Source organism: Microtus oregoni, unplaced genomic scaffold (assembly GCF_018167655.1).
Source record: "Microtus oregoni isolate MIOR12 unplaced genomic scaffold, Mior012 000074F_001, whole genome shotgun sequence".
NCBI lineage: Eukaryota > Metazoa > Chordata > Mammalia > Rodentia > Cricetidae > Microtus > Microtus oregoni.
Window position 1 is genome coordinate 528,594 of NW_024543988.1, and position 22,023 is coordinate 550,616.

General features: G+C 41.1%; 1 protein-coding gene and 1 pseudogene across 15 annotated transcripts in view; both read right to left on the minus strand.

The window, feature by feature from the left end:
* Positions 1 to 22,023, minus strand: part of Tbl1x (transducin beta like 1 X-linked) — a 187,136-nt gene that overhangs the window by 85,125 nt on the left and 79,988 nt on the right. For 12 of the 15 annotated variants that reach the window (XM_041642351.1, XM_041642350.1, XM_041642353.1 and 9 more), the window contains exon 2: positions 2,116 to 2,173. The gene's annotated coding sequence lies outside the window, so the exon portion shown is untranslated. Of the gene's footprint in view, positions 1 to 1,836; positions 1,880 to 2,115; positions 2,174 to 22,023 lie in introns of all 15 variants that reach the window. The other 3 variants (XM_041642356.1, XM_041642355.1, XM_041642349.1) reach the window with 1 other exon arrangement.
* On the minus strand, positions 7,425 to 7,526 carry LOC121441227 (annotated as a pseudogene).

The following is a 22,023-nucleotide window of genomic DNA, read 5'->3' on the forward strand; positions in this document are numbered from 1 at the left end:
GGTGATTCTTGTACTTTTGTTTTGGCTCATTTTCTTTTCTCAGTCTGTTTCATACTACTCCAGTTTATTATTATTTTAGCTTATTTTATTATTATTTTTAAATGCCCACATGTATTCTAATGAGGAAAAAGGGTATGTATTTGGAGGGGAGGATTTTAGTTCAACCTGAATGACCTAATATAGTATGGTGATTATTTTCCCAATGTAGTTACACTGAGAGCATGCACATTAGGGGATCTAAGGACATGTCGCTTCTTCCTGAAGTACTGTATATTGTAAGAATCTGCTCCCTCTGTGTGTGTGCATTCGCGTGTGCACGCGCGTATTTCTGTCTCTCTCTTTCATAAATGCACACTCAAAAGTACATATACTGACAGATTGTCTTGTAGGACAATAGGACAATGTGACTACTACTAGAAAAGGTGAAGGACAGGAATCACAGTAATATGTTTGTAACTCGCTGGTGAGTTTTCCCAGGTTTCAAAGTAAAAGGTTTTGAGCAGCATGGTGGTACATACCTGCACTCCAGAGGGTAAAGCATGAGTGTGAGTTAGAGGTCAGGCTGAGCAACACAGAGAGACCTTATGTCTTATTAATAAGAAAAATAAAAAGGCTTGGAGAACACAGTTCATTGGTAGACTGCTGGCCAAGCATGTGCAATGTCCTGAGTGTGGTATCCATCACCACAGGAAGAGAAGAGAAAGTTTCCAAAATGACTGTATGGTGCATGAATGAGCAGATGGCGGAATAGCATTTGAGTCTACTAAGAAATGAAACATAGATACCAAACCACACTTTAGTCCCTGAAAACAGTCTTCGAGTGGAAACCAGCACACACAAAAGGCTAAGCAAATGCACACACAGAAAGTAGGTGTATGGTACTTATGAGCTGGGGAGAGACTGGTAACAGAGTTTCTTTAGGGATTGGTAAACTATTGTAAACATGATGGTGGGGATATGATTTCTTGAATATAGTAAAAATCACTAAACTGTATGCATCAAATGGGTAAACTATCTGTATGCATCAAATGGGTAAACTATCTCATCTCAGAAAAGCTGCTACCAAGAACCAAACGTTAGGTGGGAAGTGCTTAGCAAAAGGCACACACCCAGACATACCCTGCAATCACACCCTGTGGCTCCTACTCCGAATAAACTCAAATCTACATCACATAACTCTGTGTTCTCTACAAGACAGAAGTAACAGGTCAAGGACTGCCAGCAATGAGACTCTTTATTAAAAGTGCCTATAACAGATGCTTTCCATCAAAACCTAGTGACAAAGGAAGGACAATGAGCATATCAGCTTCCAAAGGTCCCATTCTACCAGAGGCTGCCTGCTTCTGGTTTTGATAAACAACCCATACCAGCACTGCTGAAAACTGCTTCCCCAGCAGCCATTTACTAACCATGCTACCTCAGAATCTGGCCAAAAGATGTTTATGGAAAAATCTGGCTGACATACACAGACTTTCAAGGCTTAGTTCACTTCCACACTAATTTCATGAGGAGCATCTGAAAGCCTGGGATATAGAAATCAGAGCCAAGTGCTTTCAATTTGTTTTTAAAAGTCAGGGTAAAATAAGAACTTCATATGTACATGGCAAAAGAGATCAGCAGCTATGCTCCACTGAAAAGTACACACACTGTGGTCACTCTCCATGTTTGTTTTCTAAAATTGATACAGGACTGAGGGTGTAGCTTGGTGGCAAAGCACCTGCAGCATACACAAGACAGTCAATCCCAGTACTGTAAAATTTTTTTAAAAAGGTATAAATCTCTAACTTCCTAAAGCTAAACTAAAGGTTTTATGTGTTTAGGAGTGCAGCTTGGTACCTTGCTAGCATGTACAAGGTCCAGGGTTCCAGGTCCAGCACATCTAAGAAAAAAAATGTGAAAGCCGTTTATTATGAATTACTGCTGATATTGCTCATCCTTTCCTTCTCAACCATTTGCTAGTAAAATCAGCCAATTGCAACAAATGTTGGTAAATCACCATTTCCAATGCAGAAACCCAACATTGTCACATTTATTTTTTTTTAAGCTCAGGAAACACAGGAAGACTGACATGTTAAGTCACTACATAGTGAGAAACCATTTTACGATTTCACTTACTCAGAAGTAAACGCAGGCAAATCCTTTTCTTTCAGACTTCTCGTCTATCTTCAATTACCTGTTAATGAATAATAGCCAAAGTAAGGTAAAAATGTCAACCAATACATGCTGAAGTATATATGTCAACATCTTATTACTGGACAGAGGTGATTTAGTTAAATCTAATCAGTCTGCATGTAGACGCTTTAGTCAACAAAGGACCACATATAAGACAGTGACCCCATACACTTTTATCATCTGTGGCATCACAACTAGGTTGCTTCCAGTGCACGTACTCTATGGATGCCCACCCAGCAAAAATCTAAGGACGCATTCCTTTGCACATACCCCCTGAAGAGCTCCTCAACTATACAATAGGAGCATTCTGTAGCTTTACTAAGAACCACATAAGGTGGCAGGAAGTCGTCACTAATGAACTTAATGACTATACAGCTGCATAAAGTACACAGACAGTTCACACAAACTTGCTCAGAGTTTATCCTGATCTCAGAATGCTCAGGAGCAGCCTATAAATGACATTTCTCAGTTACAGAAATCCCTCCAGGAACCTTCTCAATGCTAACACAACCTCCTCTGTCATCCAAAAGAACACCAAGTGAAAACTGAAGATCTTTCAAGTAAAGGTAAGACTAAAATAATTTTAAATGGGCAGAATGCAGTGATACACAACTTTAATCCCAAGAATCAGAAACCAGAAACAGAAGGATCTTACGTTCAAGACTAGTCTGGGCAACATAGTAGCCTACATAGTCACTCTGACTGTGCCGATTGAAACAGCTGTTTCCCAGATACACAAAGCACCCCAAAGGACATAAACAGCCTGTTTAGAATTTTCTGGTCTAAGAGCATAAGGTAGGGAAAGCATAAGGTGGAAGAGATGGCTCTCACTGGGCACAGGCAAGGGAGGAGGATAGTCAGAACATGTGATGTCCATACTTTCCAGTGACAAATAGTTCTGTGGACAAATTCAAACACACACATGTGCACATGCATATAAAGAACCATGGTCAACTGACTTCCAGAGAGCTCATATCTATACCAGCACAGGTAACACCTCAAGACACACTCCAGAGCAAGCTAAGCTTGTAATCCCTACATTAGCTTCCAATGTGGGTAGGGCTAAGAAGTCATGACTATGAGTAAGTGTGTCCACCATGCATGATCCCTACTGCTGAACCATGTCCACTGAACTGTGAGCTTCCTGTGGTATCTCAGAGAACAGCAGCAATTCTCACTTATCCTCTGTGTCTTTTGCATGTAGAACAGTCTTGTTTTCATGTCTACATATTCTCAGCCCAGGGAAAACCTAAAGGGCCTTCCTGGCCAATGGGGCAAGGACAAAGAGAAAGGGAAACTGAGGATTCTAACTCTTTGGTGTGTTGCCTTCCTCTAACCCCAGGCAGGGAAACAGAGCCATTTAGATATAGACAACTGCTGCATGCCCAGCCAGTGTAGGCTGAAAGAATTCATGGCCAGCAGCTTTGAAACATCTGCAGCTGGCAAAGTCAGCTCCAAGATACCTGTTCACATATTTAAATACATGGTCTCCCGCTAGTAGCACTGCTTGGAAAAGCTATGAGACTTTTAAGAACTGAGTCATGGCTGAAGTAAGCCACTGAGGGCAGACCTCAAGCTATAACTGGCACTAACACAGCAGCCACACTGTAGTGGACTGCACTCTTATTTATTTTTATTATATATGTATGGTGTCTCTCTGCATGTGTGTGTGCGTCACGCGCATGCATGAGTATAGTCTCCACAGTGGTTACTACAATTGAATATGAAAATGTTCTTAGTGTGGAATGGTAGAAAAGTAGGGTCGCTGTTACAAATCCTATAATCACATACAGCAGTTCTCCCTTATCTGAGATGTTAGTTTCAGCTATATGTGGTCTAAAAATATTAAGTGCAAAATTCTGCAACTAAACAATTCCTTTGTTTTAAATGGTACACAACTATGATTTGTATGGATTCTTGTTCTGTCCCCATCTCATCCAAAGTAAGATTCATCCCTTAGTTTGGCACATCTACACTATACATACCAGCCCCCACATTGGTCAATTAGAGGACATCCATTATTATACGGCTTGTCACACATAGCACTACAATACTCATGTAATCAGATATTTCTTATTTTACTTAATAATAACGTTCGTGCTAAACTTACTTATTTACCCACCTCATTTCACTTCATTACAAAGGCATCACAAGAACAGTGGGTACCACATAATGATATCGTAAGGGAAATTCACATTCATGTAGCTCTTATCATAGTATACTGTTACAACTGTTGTATTACTGTTATATATTATATTATGTATCTTACTGTGGTAACATACATTCCATTTTCTTACACATATATAGTTGGCATAGGAAAAATAAAATATAATACAAGCTTTATTAGGAATCTACTAGAGACCTTAAGCTAAGTGCCCCACCTACGGGAGAGGGGGAAACTATTTTAATTCTATTGGAGTGGTGCATTCCACTGTGGACAGTGTGAGGAGCTAAAAGGACACAAACATGAAGTTATTATCTGAGGAAGGTAGGGAGAAAAAATGAACACAGGCAATGGTTTCCTATGATCAGCAAACTGGCAGATTGGCTTCATCCACAGCTTTGCAATCTGTGCTCACCAGTTTTATGAATGCCATATGTCTAGACCCACCCACCCTTCATTCCTTGTTCAGGGTAACTAAGCAGGTCTCCTAACCGGTTTCCCATTGCCTAGTCTCACGCCCTTGGAGAGAACTTACTTACCCTGTTCAGACCTGCAGCACAGTCATCACCTCTGTCCTTCACACCCATTACCAAACCCTCTGCTTCTTATGCAGAGTCCAGGGCTGTCTTGTCAGATTTATTCTTTGCAGAATACACCCTTTTGGTTCCTTGACTCAAAACTGACAAGAACCCGCAAGGAGCACTATGGTCTCTGAGTCTTTGTCTCTGGGTATGAAGTAGACAGTTTTTATGACTCTATTCTCTCTAGGAATTAAGAGCACAGATCCCAGGTCAGAGAAGCTAACACAAAATCTGGGCTTAACATCCCAGGGTCCAGCATGCTCAGGGCCTTCTATTCCTTGCCTATATAGAGTAAATGACTTCCTGAAGGATGACACAATGTTAGAGGATAGCTTCTACCACATTCACTAAAGAGCCTAGAGAATCCTTTGTGGCATGCAGAGAATGTTATATACCTAAAATTGGTTTTGGGATTGAACTCCATTGTGTGTATGAAGAATTTCCAGCCTTGTCAAACAAAAACCTGGTGTGTGGGGGGGGTCCCCTCATGAGGGGCAACTATATTACCCAGGTGCTGGGAGAGATAACGATATATCGAAAACGCATAGTGTTACTCCTCCTAGCTCATCAATATCATCAGCTGGCCAAACTGGTAGCACACACCTGACACCTCACCACTCAACAGATAGCAGGAGGATCTCTAGTTTGAGGGCAGCCTGGAATGCGGAGCAAGACTGTGTGCCAAAACAAACAAACAAATAGGCTGTGTGGTAAAATAAATAACTAAGCAAGCAACTGAAAGACATCATTACTAGCTATCATTTTAAAAGGTTTTTTTAAAAAGTATCAAGGATACTGAAGAATCGATAAAGTATATTACTCTAAACTTTCCCTTCTTACGTCAAGAAAAAGTTATTTCTGTACCAATTCCTTGTATTTATCTCAATGGAAACACTGAAGAACTTGTAGCTCTTTCTTTGCTTTTGGGGTGTGGGGCATGGGGTGTAGGGTGTGTGTATGTGTGTCAGAGTCTGTATCAGGTGTCTTCATCTACTGTTCTCCATGTTTGTTTGGAGAGTTTGAAGTGAACTTGCAGCTCACCAATTGGGCAAAACTGCCTGACCAGCAAGTCCCCAGTGTCTATGTGTCTCTGACCCCCAGCTATGAAGTTACAGATGCATGTTATGTTAACACAGCCACCTTTTACATGGGTGCTGGTGATCTGAACTACAGCACTTGACCCACCAAGCCATCCAGTTCCTGTGAACTATTTTAGTTCTAATACCTCACTTTCATTTTCTGCTTTTCTGTAAAGTTCATGAAGCCTATTTAATGTACAAATTTCAATGGTGTTTAGAAAAATATCACCCTCTAACAGGTAAGGAGACAGAAAATAACTAAGGTGTATGTAATCTAATGCCTCCAAAAAAAATTTTAATTTTTTTGTGTATACACACTACAGAGGTCAGAAAAGAACATCAGATCCCCTCAAGTTAGAACTGTGAGCCATCTGACATGGTGCCTGGAATTAAACTTAGGTCCTCTGCAAGAGCAGCAGTGTGCTCTTAACCTCTGCGCCATCTCTCCAGCCCCCAAGACTCTTTTAATTGCACTGAAATTCAATGATTTGGGTGCTTTGTTAGTCACTAAGAATCTTTCATGTAAAAACTACTTTTGAAGAACTTTATCCTTCATGTGCAGACCTGAACGACCTCCAAGGCTTTGCCTAGGGTCTGGCAGAAACTGTGTGATCCAGTATCCATCACACTAAATTTAGCAATACACTGTGTCCCTGAGGCACTTCCACAGGAAGCAAGATTAAAATAGGATGCATGCAGCTAACACACCAGAATTCAAACGCTACTGCCAGCTAACAACCTCCAAGAAACCACAACCGTCTCAGCCAGTGAAATCCTTATCTTTCTGCACCCAGGAAAAGAGGGGGAAAATGATCATGGCTCTCACAATCGCATATAAAATAGCAAAAATGAAATAACAAGATGGACCACAGCAAACAGAAGGGAACCACAGCAGGGAAATGAAGCTGAAGCCAACAAGAAGGCAACTGTATAAAGGCTGCCAGTGAACACAACTTTGTACCAGGAGGATGGGAACCACAGATCTTACTCTTGGTTTCTCAGGAGTCTACTAAGGGAAGACAATGAGGTGATTATTCAACAGTAAAGACAGACTATCAGAAACTCCACTTCTAGACTTTTTATGCATGTATAAAATTTCATCCACAAGTCCCAGAAAGAAAATATTCTGAAGTAGGAACAAGCTAGGCTTAGTAAACAAAAGGGGCAGTTCTTTCAATAACCCTCAATCCTGGCTAACTGGGCAAGACCAAAAAACAGTTAAGCAAACAAAACCTGAGTGGCTACAGTGCAGATCGCTGCAGCCTGGTTTACTGCAGAAGCACTCACAGGCCCATATGAGCTAGCTGCCTGCCTGTCCCTGGGGTTTTCACAAATACACTGTTGTATCTTGCAATCACATTTTGGTGTCAGTTCTGTATTTTTTTTTTAATTTTTTTAAGGGGAGAGTGAGAATGCAGTCCTCTACTATGAGTTTCCCACCTTTGGGGAAATCACAGGGGCCAACACATCCATGGTGCAATGGAGAAGCCTCACACTGGGAAAACCACATTCATGATCACGGTATCTCCCTTCCCTGGCAGGAAAATATCAATAATATTATTTTTAACATTTGCTTGGTAATCCATAATATAGCTAGATCAAGGTCTTTTGCCATTGCCTTCAACTTGCTAAAAGTAATAATAAATGAAAGCAAGAAAAATTAAAAAAAAAATGTTTATCTATTTTTACAATTTTTATTATAGTACTAGAGATTAAACTTGGGGCTCCACATGTTCTAGGAAACTGCTTTACCACTTAACTGTACCCCCAGCTGAAGAACCTTTCTTTGTTGTTCTTTTGAAACTGATTCTCACTATGTGGCTCAGAGTATCCTTGAAAACTCTCAGCAGCCAGGGAGAATCTGGAATTCCTTATCACCTGCCGTCAACTAAGCTCCAGCATTATTATAGGCATATGCTACCATATCTTTATGGAGTGCTGGGGAACAAACCCAGAGTTGGCTGCATGCTAGGCATATTAACTGAGCCAAACATCAACTGCTGATTTGTTTCCTTTCTTTTCCTTTGAGATAGGTTCTCCTTCTGTAGTTCTGACTGACCTAGAGCTTGCTATGTGAACCAGCACTGGCCTACCACTTCCAGCATTCTTGCTGTTTCTACCTCCGAATGCTGAAGTTTCAGGCATGAGACATCACACCTGGCATCCAAGAATAAAATTATCAGCATCAAAAAATGTCTGGATTCTGGTGTGGGAAGTTCTTCTGTATATGTTGTTTTTATTGGTTAATGAATAAAGAAGCTGTTTCAGTCAATGGCTTAGCAGAATAGAGTGAGGCAGGGAAAACTAAACTAATGCTGGGAGAAAGAAGGCTGAGTCAGGAGACTTCATGTAGCTGCACCTGGTAACAGTCAATCTGGAATCCTGCCAGTAAAGCCACAGCCACGTGGCAATACACAGATTAATGGAGATGGGTTAATTCTAGATATGAGCTAGCTGGCAATACGCTTAAGTGAACAACCAAGCAGTGATTTAATTAATACAGTTTCTGTGTGGTTATTTCGGGGCTGAGCAGCAGGTAACAAACAAGTGGCTTCTTACAACAGAATCCCATATACAGTAAAACCCAAAGCTTGGGTTAGAAAAGCATATCTAATAACAAGATTACACTACACAATGACATTATATTCCAGGATGATGTTTAAATAATCTATATTCCCATTTATTACACAAATGTTTGGGGATTTTTTGAAAAAAAAAAGTTATACTTATGAGACAATGGATTTAAGATTGTCAACAATAGCTGGTGGGTGCATAAAAATTCCAGATTTCTTGGGAAATAATTTCGAAACATCTAGCATTAAAACATTTACATAAATTTGGGTTGGGAATTTTGGAAGGAAAAACCATAATGAGCAAATTATGACTAACATTTCAGTCTAGCAACATATCATTACAAGATACAAATTAGAGGCATCAAACTTCAATTGCAGTATCTCTGGTTACCCTGAATAGACTCTTCCCTGTGCCTGCTCCTCCCTCATCTATGTGAAGACAGTGACTAAATGAATCTTCTCTGAGATAAGAACCTAGTGACTGAAGTGACTTTGACCAAGCAGATACAGCAAAGGTGATGTCATTTCTTTCTTGATAGCAAATGTCCTCTCTATTGTTCTGACTAGAATAAAACAAGTATCTTTTGTCTTTCTCTGTCTCTGTAGTTATTTTGTTCGTAGGTTTTATTTTGCATTCATGAGCCTGCATGTATGTATATGTACACCAAATGCATGCCTGGTACCCACAGTGGTCAGAGCAGGGTGTCAGATGTCATGGAATTGCAGTTATGGGTGGTGTTGAACTAGGTCTTCTGGAAGAGCAGGAAGTGTTCCTAGCCACTGAGCTATATCTCTCTAGACCCAGTAGGGTCTGTTTTGTCTCCTCTACAACTTCAAGTCCTGTACATAAATAATAGTCATTTGGTGTGTATGCATTCATCTCAAATGTCAGAAAGCAAGTTTAGTTTAAAAACACATGTCCTCAGTATTCTGCAAGTTGGAAGAGTAGTGACTCTGAACACCATCTTTCCTTTACATTCTTGGGAGTTTAGCCTTTGAGGCAAAAATTTAAGTCAGCTTACTAGAAAAACAGTATTTTGTCATACTGTAGACTGAAGAAATATTACAGATGGAAGGAACTAGGAAGATATCACAAAGTCGTGCCATTTCAGAAGCTGGCACTAATGACAGAAGGATCATTATTAATAGTGATTCTATTTCAGAATTGTCTATATTTGGATGATGTATCACATGGTCACCATATGTTTTACTTGATCAATAACCAAGATGGTGGTTATAGCTGGACCAACTAGGAAAAGTCAAAGCCTGAGCATATGTCTCTACACAGACACTAGGACTTCTTAAATGTGACAACATAAATGAGAAAAAGAGGCCCCAGATTAGAACCATGTGAATCACCAAAGGAGCCTTCTACATCTGCTGTGTTAAAACAATAACCTCAATAAACTCTACAGATGCAACATTGAGCCTCGACCTGCCCACTTCCCAGAACCATCTGGCACTGCTGCTTCAGAACTGCCTCAGAACCGCCTCCATTACTGCCTTATGTAATAGCCACTACATTCAAAGACGGAGTCCTGAGCCTTGCACATGGATTCCCCATTCCAAGCAGACCAGGGCTGCACTGGGGTTTGACCTAGTCAACATGTATGAAACAGGTCAGTATGGGAACATTTGGATAAGGATGGCCCCCAAAGGTTCATATATTTGAATGCTTAGTCATCAGGAAATGGTACTGCTTGAGAAGGATTAGGAGGAGTGGTCTTTTTGGAGTATATGTGGCCTGGTTTGAGAAGTGTCACTGAGAGGTGGGTTTGAAGGTTTCAAAAGCCCAAGTCAGGCCCAGTGGCTTCTCTTCCTGCTGCCTGCCTGAAGATCTGGATGTAGACGACCATGTCTGCCTGCGTGCGACCAGCTTCCTGCCATGATGACAATGGACTAAACTTCTGAAACTGTAAGCAAGCCCCAATTAAATGAGAGTTGCCATGGTCATGGTGTCTCTTCACAGCAATAAAATAGAATAGTTGCTAAGGCATAGTATTATATCTCTACTTGGGTCCCTGTCTGGTACCCAGAAATCATTATGTCAACTTACTCTCTAGCCTTAAGTTGTCTTCAGCATTCTGACTTACCAACTGGTATCCTTTTCCTCCAGGCTCCAAACACTGCCAATGTCATCTTGGACTCTCAACCTTTCTCCCTCCCCATCATCCTCTGCATCAAATCTTAAGTCCTATTGCTGTAGCCATAGTGCACCCTTAACATTTTATACCAGGCTGACTTTGAATTCAGAGATCCACCAACCTCTGCCTCCTGGGTGCTGAGATTAAAAGTGTGTGCCACCACCAGGCTATAGCTGTTTTTTTTTAAGATTTATTATTTATTTTATGTATATGAGTGTTCTGTCTGCATATACAACTTACTTGTACTATCATTTCCATTGGTGGTATGCTGTGGTCTCTTCATAATGACAAGAATTGGTGTCAACCTGATCAATCCTTCTGTAAAAATATACAATTCTTGCTACGGCACAGTCTGACCATAGCTCATTATTTAAAAAAAAAAATGCCATCAGTTACATCACTATCTGAGAAAAACAAACTAGGTTCCTTCCATCAACTGCCTGGACATGTGCTTCCTATGGCACAAGGAGAGGTGGAGATGAGGACCAGTAACATTCACAAGAATTATATACAATACTTCATATTCCATTTGTAGTAAGTAAAATAATGTCCTCCTCACCATCAGTGTTTCCTACACTTCAATCCCCTCAAGCTGGAACTGTCTAGTTACCGACAAGGGGAAGTGAAAGTTGCAAAGAGAAATCAGGTTGCTAAAGATCTGACAGCATTTACAGCATTTACACCCTGGGATATATGAGGGGGTATTTGCTAAGTAGCAACACAAGAGCTTCTCTCCCACTACTAGTCTTCTAAAGCAGGTCACAGCACACAAACCAATTTCATTCTAAACAGTGTTCTCAAAAGAATCCTTTAAACAAGGAAGGGGTAGAAGACCTAATGCCTATGGATCCTTCATGAGAAAAATGCAAGTCAGCTCTACTGGCTTTGAGAGGAAGGGGCTGTGGGCTAAGGGATGTGGTAGCTGTGGGCTAAAGAAATATGGACAGGGGGTCCCTTGAACCACCAGAAAATAACAATGAGCTGTCTTCAGATTTGTGACCTCCAAACTGTAAGACAGTAAACATGTGCTACTTTACTCACCTGAGTTTATGGAAGGAAGATTGTTACAGCAGTTGGTGGAATACACCTCTTCCCTCTCACTGCTGAGCACCCACTGCAGAACATTCACACCATTTTACAGTACTTAGCATTTTGCGTTAGAAGCCTCTGTACTGCACAATGAATATGAAGTTCCAGTTCTACACCTCAGGCAGTTCTTTGCTGCCCTTCAAACAAGCAATCCTAAAACTCATCCCTGTGGCTTAAGTGAAAGAAGGACACCTGTGACTCAGGCCACATTAAGTGAGAACCTCCTGTTGTAGTCCTATACCCTGTTGCCCATACTCACTTCACTCTTACATCTTGTCCTTACTTTCCTGAAAATTCTGTTCACACTCCCTCAGGGGCAGGCACGGTATCTTATTTTCAGTTTCATGCCATGCCATCTTGTTCCCTGCATTAAAGTTTCCATTCTGAAAAACTCTGGGTCATTCATTTGGCCTCATTCTTGGCATGCACCTTTGAAATCAAGGAACGTTTGCACTCTGTGCTTTAAAAGTGTAGAATAAAGGGTTGGGGCTGGGAAGAAAGCTCAGTTGGCAAAATGCTTGTCACGCAAGCACAAGACCTGAGTTCAGATCTCAACACCCATGTAGAAAGCCAGGCACAGTGGAGAGAGTTAAATACTATAGCTTAGTGATCAGCCATTCTAGCATACTCAGCAAGTTCCAGAGGCCTTGAGGGTCCCTGGTCTGGAAAATGTAGAGGGCAATAGAGGAAGACATCTGACATTGACCTCTGGCCTCCACACCACACACATAAAAAGAGAAAAAAAAAATATATCTTTGAAAAAGTTGAACATGGGGTTGGAGAGATTGCTAATTGTTAAAGAGCACTGGCTGCACTTCCAGATTCAGGTTCAATTTCGAGCACTTACATGGTGGCTTACAACCTTCTGTAGCTCCGGTTTCAGCAGATCTGGTGCTGTCTTCTGGCCTCCCTCAGCACTAAGCATGTGCATGATACACAGACATATGTGTAGGCAAAATACACATACACATAAAATATTTTTAAATTTTTTAAAGTTGAAGATTTATATTTGTTTTCTTGTTTATATTTGTTTCTATGCTCAAATGCCTTAGTTCAGAGAAGAGTTTATTTGGGCTCAAAGTCTGAAAAGATAGTCCACCATGGCAGGGAAAGTGCAGGTAGGTGACATTGCTTACTTAATCAAGAAACCAAAGCAGATAGAAAGTAGGGCATCGGGACTTGACCCCAGTTCATTCTGTGAGGCGAGATCCACTAAAGGTTTCACAACCTTCCCAAACAGCATCAGTATTCAGAGTTCATCAGCCTATGGGAGATAGTTCTCATTGAAACCATAGCATAATCTGACTAAACAGTTCTGCTCCTAAGAATGTAATCAAGACAATGAAGACATATCATAACAGCTATATTCACAACAGAAAAGGGCAGAAAGAGTTTATGACCATCAACTGAAGAAAGGATAAACAAAAAGCATGTTTTTATCAATGAATAAACAAAATATAGTAAAATGGAGTGTCATTAAACAGTACAGTGAGCCATCTACCATCCATCCGTGTCACAATATGAATGAACCCTAATATATTATAGCAGCTGGGCCCACTGGTGCAGGTCTGTCATCCCAGATACTCCAGAGACTGAGACAGATGTGTCAGCTACAGTGATTTTCTGGCCAGCTTGGGCACCTCAGCAAGACCCTGTTTCAAAGTAAGACATAAAGAATGATGGGGGTATAATTCAATAATAGAGTGCTTGTCTAGCATGAGCAAGGCTCTGGGTTCAATTCCCAGTACTAAATGAAGGCAGGGAGGGAGGGAGGTATGGAAGGAGGGGAGAATGACAAGAATGAATGCAGTGGGGTGAGAAACAATTCTACAAAATGAAGGACGCCAAACACATACACAAATAAATTCTACGACCCACTCATTTAAAACATGAGACTAGTTCTCTCCCTCCCCTCTTCTCTGCCCCCTCCCCCCTCTCTCTCCTGATTAGATGTAAGCTCTCAGCTACTGCTCCAGCTTCATGCCTGCTCTCAACCTTATCTGGAGATAAAGACCCTACTCTAGATCATGTAAAATGTTTCTATATAATGGTGATCATGTTGACGGTATTTTCTTGAGCTGATTTAGTAAATCTTCATACAGTAATAGTGTTCTTTGTTTAACAGGAAATAAAGATCCATTTTTCCTCTGAATTATAATTTGTGGACAATGTAGGCAGAAATAAGAAGTGAGCAAAAATCAAATTAAAGTAGATCTTGCAGGTGAGAATTTTGTAGAATTAGGGGAGAAATGGCAGTACCCTCAAGACACACCATATGAAGGAGGAAGAGATGAACTAGAGATGAAAAATACCAGAAATGTATCCATTTAATCCTCCTAAGGTCTGGTTATCACTAAGATATGGCATCCTAATATCAATTCTATCATGATGGGAAGGAAGTGCTTTTCTGTATATCCTGAAATGTTTGAGCAGACAGCCCAACTTTAGGCACATGTCTATGCTGGAGCACCAGGTTCTAGTTTAAAATACAACCTTCTCTGAAATAATAAAAATTTAAAAAGAAAAAATAAAGCATGTGCACTATATACATAGTGGCCTTATCTTATCAATAATAATGGCCTTATCTTCAAAATCTTCAAAATCATGGGATACAGAAACAGCAACTAAAGTGGTCCTGAGTGGAGTCAAAGAGATGCCATGTAGCTGCCAAAGGAGAAAGACGTCAGAACCTTACCAGTAAGCCACAGTCTCGTGGCGACACATAAATTAATAGAAATGGGTAAATTTAAGATATATGCCTGAGCCATTGGCCAAACAGTATTATAATTAATATAGTTTTGTCTTCACTTACACCCCACTCTACAAATAAAGCTAATTAAACACCTGTGCAAAAATTTTTTGAAGTTAGATATATAAATCCGAAGACAGAAATAAATTAGTAGCTGCCAAGGAAGAGTGGGTCACAATGTGTTGCTAATGATTTCACCAAGATAAAAAGTCTACCCAATAACACCTACCTACACACATACACACAAAATGGTCACTGGATCATAGAGCTATGAAAAGGCAGATTTTGCTGAGGGCTGGACAGATGGCTTGACCATTAAAAAGAGCACTGGCTGCTCTTGCCAGAGTCCTAAGTTCAATTCCTAGCAGCCACATGGTAGTTTACAACAATCTATAAGAGGATCCAATGCCCACTTCTGTCATGCAGGCATACATGCAAATAGATTATTCATATGCATAAATAATATTTTAAGAAAGGTGAATTTTGTAGTGTATTGCTATTAGAGCTCAATAAAGCTCATTTTTAGTGAGGCACAGGGTGCAAGCCTATAACCTCCACTGCGGAGGCTAAAGCAGGATTGCCATGACTTCTAAGCCAGGTTGGGATACATAATGAGACCCTGTCTAAAACACAAACAAACAAGGGGCTGGTGAGATGGCTCAACACTTGCCATGAGTTCAATCCCTGGAGTCCATATGATAGGAGAGAGGCAACCTACACAGGTTGTTCTCTGATTATTACATTCACACCAAGGAGCTCACACACACACACACACACACACACACACACACACACACACACACACACATAAACTACAATAATAATAATTTAATTTTTAAAGCAATAACAAAACATGGTTTTCCTTTTGTTAAAGTTCTCCGGGCTCTTTGAAGCCAGAAGTATGAATGTACAAATGTTAAACGCCATATATATGTTCATTGTTACTTGACAGTCAAAACACTACAATTTCTCAAACATGAAAATCCTTTATATGCTCTGGGATATAAGCCGATTTAACATACATACATTCCCTCTCCTGTCAAATGCATAAAAGCATAATTCAATTTAATAAGAAACACAGAGAATGGCTTTCTAATTCAAATTACATCCAAACAGTAAATGTGGTTATATAGCACAGGTTTTCAGCTGGACTTTGATGAAAAACTGAAATGCATGCAATGTGTTTTGTTAATCACAACAGAACCCAGCTGATGAAACCACACAATGTCTGCTTACTAGAGGGTAAGAACTACCCCTCATTTCTTTTTTTATGTTTTTCCCCGTTTATTTATTTATTAAAGATTTCTGTCTCTTCCCCACCACCGCCTCCCATTTCCCTCCCCCTCCCCCAACCAAGTTCCCCTCCTACCCCTCATTTCTGAAGTAGATTTTCAGTTCCATCTATGTTAAGAATGCCAATTTTCAGGGCTTGAATTCTGAATCTCCTGAATCCCTCTCTACTCAAAGCACCTTTGCCATTACTGTGCATACAAATGGACCATCTATACATCTTAGGATTCTACCTGCAATTAGGAGTGGGAAAGGGACACCTCTTTGGGGTCATGATTCTACCTACCATGTCATTCCATTTGAAATTACAGCTGCAGAAAGAGCAACAGTAGGCAAGAATATTGCTGTGTGTGTGTGTGTGTGTGTGTGTACACACATGGATGTGGAAGCCAGATGTTGACCTTATTTTTTGAGACTGTGTCTCTCGACAAACCAGGAGCTCAGTAGTTGAGTAGAGTGGATGTTCAATGAGCCCCAGATCCTCAAAGCTTCAGTGTTGTCATTTTGTAGTATTACAGGTGTGCACCACCACATCTTTATGTGGACACTTTTTACACAGTGCTATAGATTCCATTTCAGGTCCTCATACTTGCACAACAAGCATTTTACACACTGAGCCAGGGGCCATGCTTCCTTTCGTACTTTCTGAACAGTTGTCTTTGCTTTCAGCAAATCTACACATCTACACTTGCTTTTGGATAACCAATCTATGTTCTCCACTTCAGAATTCATGGGAAATGCATGAAAATGAATAGTTACATCTGAAGCAAGAAAAGAACAACAAAAAAGACAGACATAGATAGATGCAAGCCCAAGCAATTCCCATCTAACTCTGAACTCAAAAGCTAATAAAAAGCTCTCTAGATTTTCATCCTGTCTCCCTCACTCTTCACACACATTATGATCTCCCCAAACCACATCGAATAGATAGAATGGCATTCCTGAACTGCACAGGCACACAGCATCAGACACCTGCAGGCTACACAGCTTCCATCCTAATGGCACAAAACACCTGCTTGACCTCAGGTGAGGCCCTATCTCCTAATCTTCAAAACACCCTAGTATGGTTTCCTCCTTTATACCTGCTCCACACGGGTCCTGACTGAGCTCAGATCAGTGTCTTTGGAACATGCACCACCTGTCCCCTGCACTGGAGTAGGTATCACCAGAATCCTCAGCCACCTCTCTAGCCTGACTGGTGGTTCTTCAGAGTAAGAAAGGTACACTCTGCATCTCAGAGTTGGCTGAGTACCTGCTGTTTGTTACAGGTACGCAAAAGAGGTTTGTACTATGAATATATTCCCCATCTCTGAAACTTCATTTCTGAAGAAAAACATGGGAAAAACTTTCTTGTAAACACTTGAGAGTGATAACATGTGTATAATGGTTCTGGGCCAACAAAATTCTACCTTCATGCTTACAGGGGACACTGTGTCTACAGGGGAGTCCCTCTATCTCTATTTCCATATGAGGAATTAGCCAGGAAAATCTTGTGATGTAGGCTAAGAAATGAGATCAGAGAACATCTTACTTGAAGTTCATTCTGGTGGGGACACTGTATGAGGTAAGTCATTCTGGGACAGGCAGAGAAGACTAGTATGGAGTACTATATAGACTTGTAACAGCATTCTGGGCTTCCATCCAGCAGAGACCAGAAGTACCCCTCCCCCAACATTTGTGACGACTGAAAAAAAGTATTGACAAAGGCCCTTGAAGGATACAACTACCCTAGTTTAAAAACAACTGCCCTGGGTCTGGGCTCACTGTATAAACTGCTTGCCACACAAGCCATGAGAACCTGAGTTCAGAGCCCCAATACCTATAGAAAATGGGTGTAGTGAATGGTATGTCCTAGTTATTCTGGTGCTGAGGAGGCAGAGATAAGTGATCCCTGATCAGGCAGGCTAGACAAATTGGGGTGCTCCAGGTTCAGTAAGAGACCTTGCCTTTAAAAAAAAAAAAAAAAGTAGAGAGCAACTGATACCGGCCTATCAACCTCTAGCTTCATTGGGCACATACTCAGGCTTCATTGATTGTACACACACACACACACACACAGAGAGAGAGAGAGAGAGAGAGAGAGAGAGAGAGAGAGAGAGAGAGAGAGAGAGAGAGAGAGAGAGAGAGACAGCATCCTATCCTTTCAAAACTTTGCAGTGAAAAAGCAACCCAAGTTTGTAATTTTGTTTTTTGAGACTGAGTCTTACTATGTAGCCCTAACTGACCTAAAACTTGTTGTGCAGCCCAGTCTAGCCTCAAACTGAAGCAATCCTTTTGCCTTGGCTCCTGAGTGCTGGGATTACAGAAGTGAGCCACCACACCCAGACAGCCTGAACTTATTTGAAGGATACTCCATCCTCAACACTAGCTCAGTCTATCTTCCCACATTCTTTTAAATCTCACCGTAATTCCCTTCTGGGGGGGGGGGGGGTCTAAAACAAAATTAAATATGTGGCTGGGGAAATACCTTTAGTGGGCAAAGTTCCCACTCACTATGGAATCCCACTCACTATAGAGGCTTGAATGTGAAGACCTCAGTTCAGATCCCCCAAATCCACAGAAAACACCAGCTTCAGTAAAGTAGACTCCTGAAGTTCACCAGCCAGCCAGCCTAGCTCAGTCAGTTAAAATTAAAGGTACAGCGCTGAAGTAACTGCTTGGCAATTAATATAGCTTATGCTGCTCCCCTGGAGAGTCTTAGTTGGATTCCTAGCACCCACATTTGGCAGCTCACAACCATCTCTAACTCTAACTCTTGGTGAACCAACACCCTCTTTTGGCCTCCATAGACATATACTAATACAGCATCCACTCACAGGCATGTAATATATCTTTCTTAAATAAAAATAAAATACAATAAAGGTAGAGATCAGTAGAGAAAAGACACCCAACATCTGGCCTCTGGATCCACATGCAAACACACACACACGTGCGTACACACACATACACAACATGTATATAGACCAAAATAGTAAAAGCAATTGCATTGCATCTGTGTGAGTGACCTATATTCCATGAAAATGACCTAAATGTAAAATCTGCACAACTCATTTTTCCATTTAAAAAATGTTCCCATGTTATGAAGAGGATTCAGAGGACTCTGACAGAAACAGAGATTGCTCACTCTCATTAGCTTTGCTCAGAGGCCTGCAGCCAGGGGGAACTCGGGAGACCATCCTGCACGTCAAAGTGCATCATCTTTCCCATGGCTGGCCGAGATTTCTGCAGGTTACATAAATATTACTTTTGAATGGCTGTTTATTTTCTTTCCACTTGTGGACTGAGAATTAAATGGATGGCTGGAAACAGTCTACATCAAAGCTCTTTTATCCTTTTAACCATGCTTTCAATGGGGACTTTCATCCAACTCCTAGCCCCATGCCCTACCCCCACATACAGAGCAGAGCCAGACTGCAGAATCCCAGGCTATTTCTGGGATCCCAGGCCTGTAGCTCCTTTTAACAAAACCAAGCTCAGAAGTAAAGGGGCTCTTAGAAATCAAGCCAATTCTCCAGGGTGGGCTTGGAGTGAGTGAACTGTCATACAAGTGTGCCTTTGGCCCTGAATCCTCAGAACAGTTTGATCTGTGACCACCATCCCCGGCACCCTCACCAGTCTTCTGTCGGGGTCTGTAGACTATCATGAAAGCAGTCCCTCACATCATGAAATAAGGTTCATGTTTTGTGTGCATGCAAGCACATGTGCAGGCCCATAGCTAGCATCAGATGCTTTCCTCAGTTGCACCATAGGTTTTGAGGGAGTCTCCAACTGAACCTGGAGCTCATCAAATAGGGCTAAACTGGCCAGCTAGTAATTTCCAGGGATCACTCTCTGCCCCCACCTCTAGCTCTGGCATTATAACACATGTTACCATACCCAAGTTTTCACATATGTGCGGAAGATTTTGAACACAGTTTTTCATAGTTATATGAACATTTTACCAACTGAGCTATCTAACAACACAATTCACCTCTTTTAATTCCACCCCCCACCGTCAACTACTTAAAAGTGCCAAACTGTTCAAAGCTTGAATGTCTCTAAAAATAAACAGTTTGCAGAATTGGGCCCAGCTGGTGTAGACTAAAGACTGGCGCTGAAGACTGGCACAGACCAATACCCTAACTCTGGGACCTAAATACACAGGATGGGGGCTGTGCAACAATGGATAAAGAAACCACTACAGAAAGATGTTAAAAGAAAAACTCTTCAGAGCTGCACTTGGCAATGAACATCAGCAGGAAGCCACACAGGTAAACAATATCCACCTCCAGGGCCTCCTCTCTGAAAGAGCCAATAACACCAACAGCAATGAGCAAACTAACAGCTCTTAACGTCTAACTGCCATAGCAAAAAGACCTGATTCTAGGCCAGAACCTGGGAATTTGCTCTAGGAATTGGAACAGCTTTGCATCCCAGCAAGGAAGGATATGCCTAAAAGGTCAGAGAGAAATAAGACCAAAAGACCCAGGACTCATCTTGAAAAGACTTCCACTAGGAAATTTAACACTGTTTTGTTTGTTTGTTTGTTTGTTTGGTTTGGTTTGGTTTGGTTTTTTGGAGCAGGGTTTCTCTGGAATTCTTTGTAGACCAGGCTGGCCTCAAACTCATAGACACCCCCAGCCCCAGCCTCTGCTGGGATTAAAAGCACGTGGCATCACAACCAGCTTATAACACACCTTTAAACCAGCTTATAACACATTTTTAAAGGATAAATGACTGAATTGGTCACTTCTATTGCTGTTAATAACAAAATACCTGACCAAAGCAATTTAAAGATAGAAGAGATTATTTTGGCTCACAGTTTGAGCAGTCTGTCATGATGAAGAAAGCATGGAAGCATAACCTTTCAAGATAGCTAGATACACTGTGAAGAGCAGAGAAGTGAATGCTGATGCTCAGCTCATTCTCCTCTTCATTCAGTCCAGAAGCCCAGCCCAGCCCACAGGGTGGTGCTGCCCACAGTTATGGTACTAACCTACTTAACATAATCTAGAAATCCCTCACTCACATATATCAGAGGTTTGGAGAGGATTGATTCTGTCAAGTTAACAATCAAAATCACACAGGGCTTCTTTTACAAAGAAGCAGAGCTGAATGTCTAAAGATTGTTAACCAGGGTGCTGGAGAGATGGTTCTGTAGTTAAGTTACTTGATGCTCTTGCAGAGGACCAAAGATTCAAATCCCAGAACATACATGGTGACTTACAACTGTCTTTAACTACACACTTCCAGGAGATCCAATATCCTCTTCTGGAATCCATGGGCATGCATGTGGTACACATACATGCAGGCAAAACATTCATACACATACAATAAAAACAGATATAAAAGACTGCCTTCTAATATATGCAAAATAAATAGAATTAGAAACACATAATTTTTTTTTGTTGTTTTTAACTAACAGCACATGGGTTGAGGAGCTGCCCAAAGAGAATGCTTTTCACTTTGTAAGTCTGTCAGTCTCTTTCCCAACGTTCTCCTCTGCCTCTATTTATCATAAGGTCAGCCACTGTCAACATGCAAGTGAATAGGACTTACGGGATCCTGTTAACAGAAAGCCACAGTTCCCCAAATGTGTCCTTCTTGATGTGTGTAATAATACATCAATGGTCCTCTGCAAGAGCAGTAAATGCTCATAACTACTGAATGAGAAAGATGTGACAATAAAGCAGTAATGACACCTCAGACTGGGCACCACTTTCCTAAGGGAGCCACTTGGTGGGTAGACCTTCATTCACTACTCTAGATGGGTATATTCAGCTGTGTAGCTCTTAATCTCACTCTAATCCTAAGAAAACAGAGATCATCAAAACTCCTGTGCCTTGGGAGGATGTAGGGGAGATTCTCCAACACAGAGATGACTAAAGAGACATAAAACAAAACACAGGGAGGAGGTACTCAGATAACAATGATCAAATGACTGAAGAAAAGTATGATTGGTCGGTGTGGCAGTAAGCTGCCTATGTTCACTTGAATGAATTGTGTGGCAGCAATTTCTTCAGAATAGCCTGCAAAATGGCTTAGCAGGTAAAGGCACTTGCCACCAAGCCTGACACCTAAGTTTGATCCCAAGGATCTACATGGTGAAAGGAGAAAATTGATTCCTGCAAACTGTCCTGACCTCTACAAGTATACGCACACAAATAATAATAATAATACATTTTCTCCTTAAAAAATCAAGG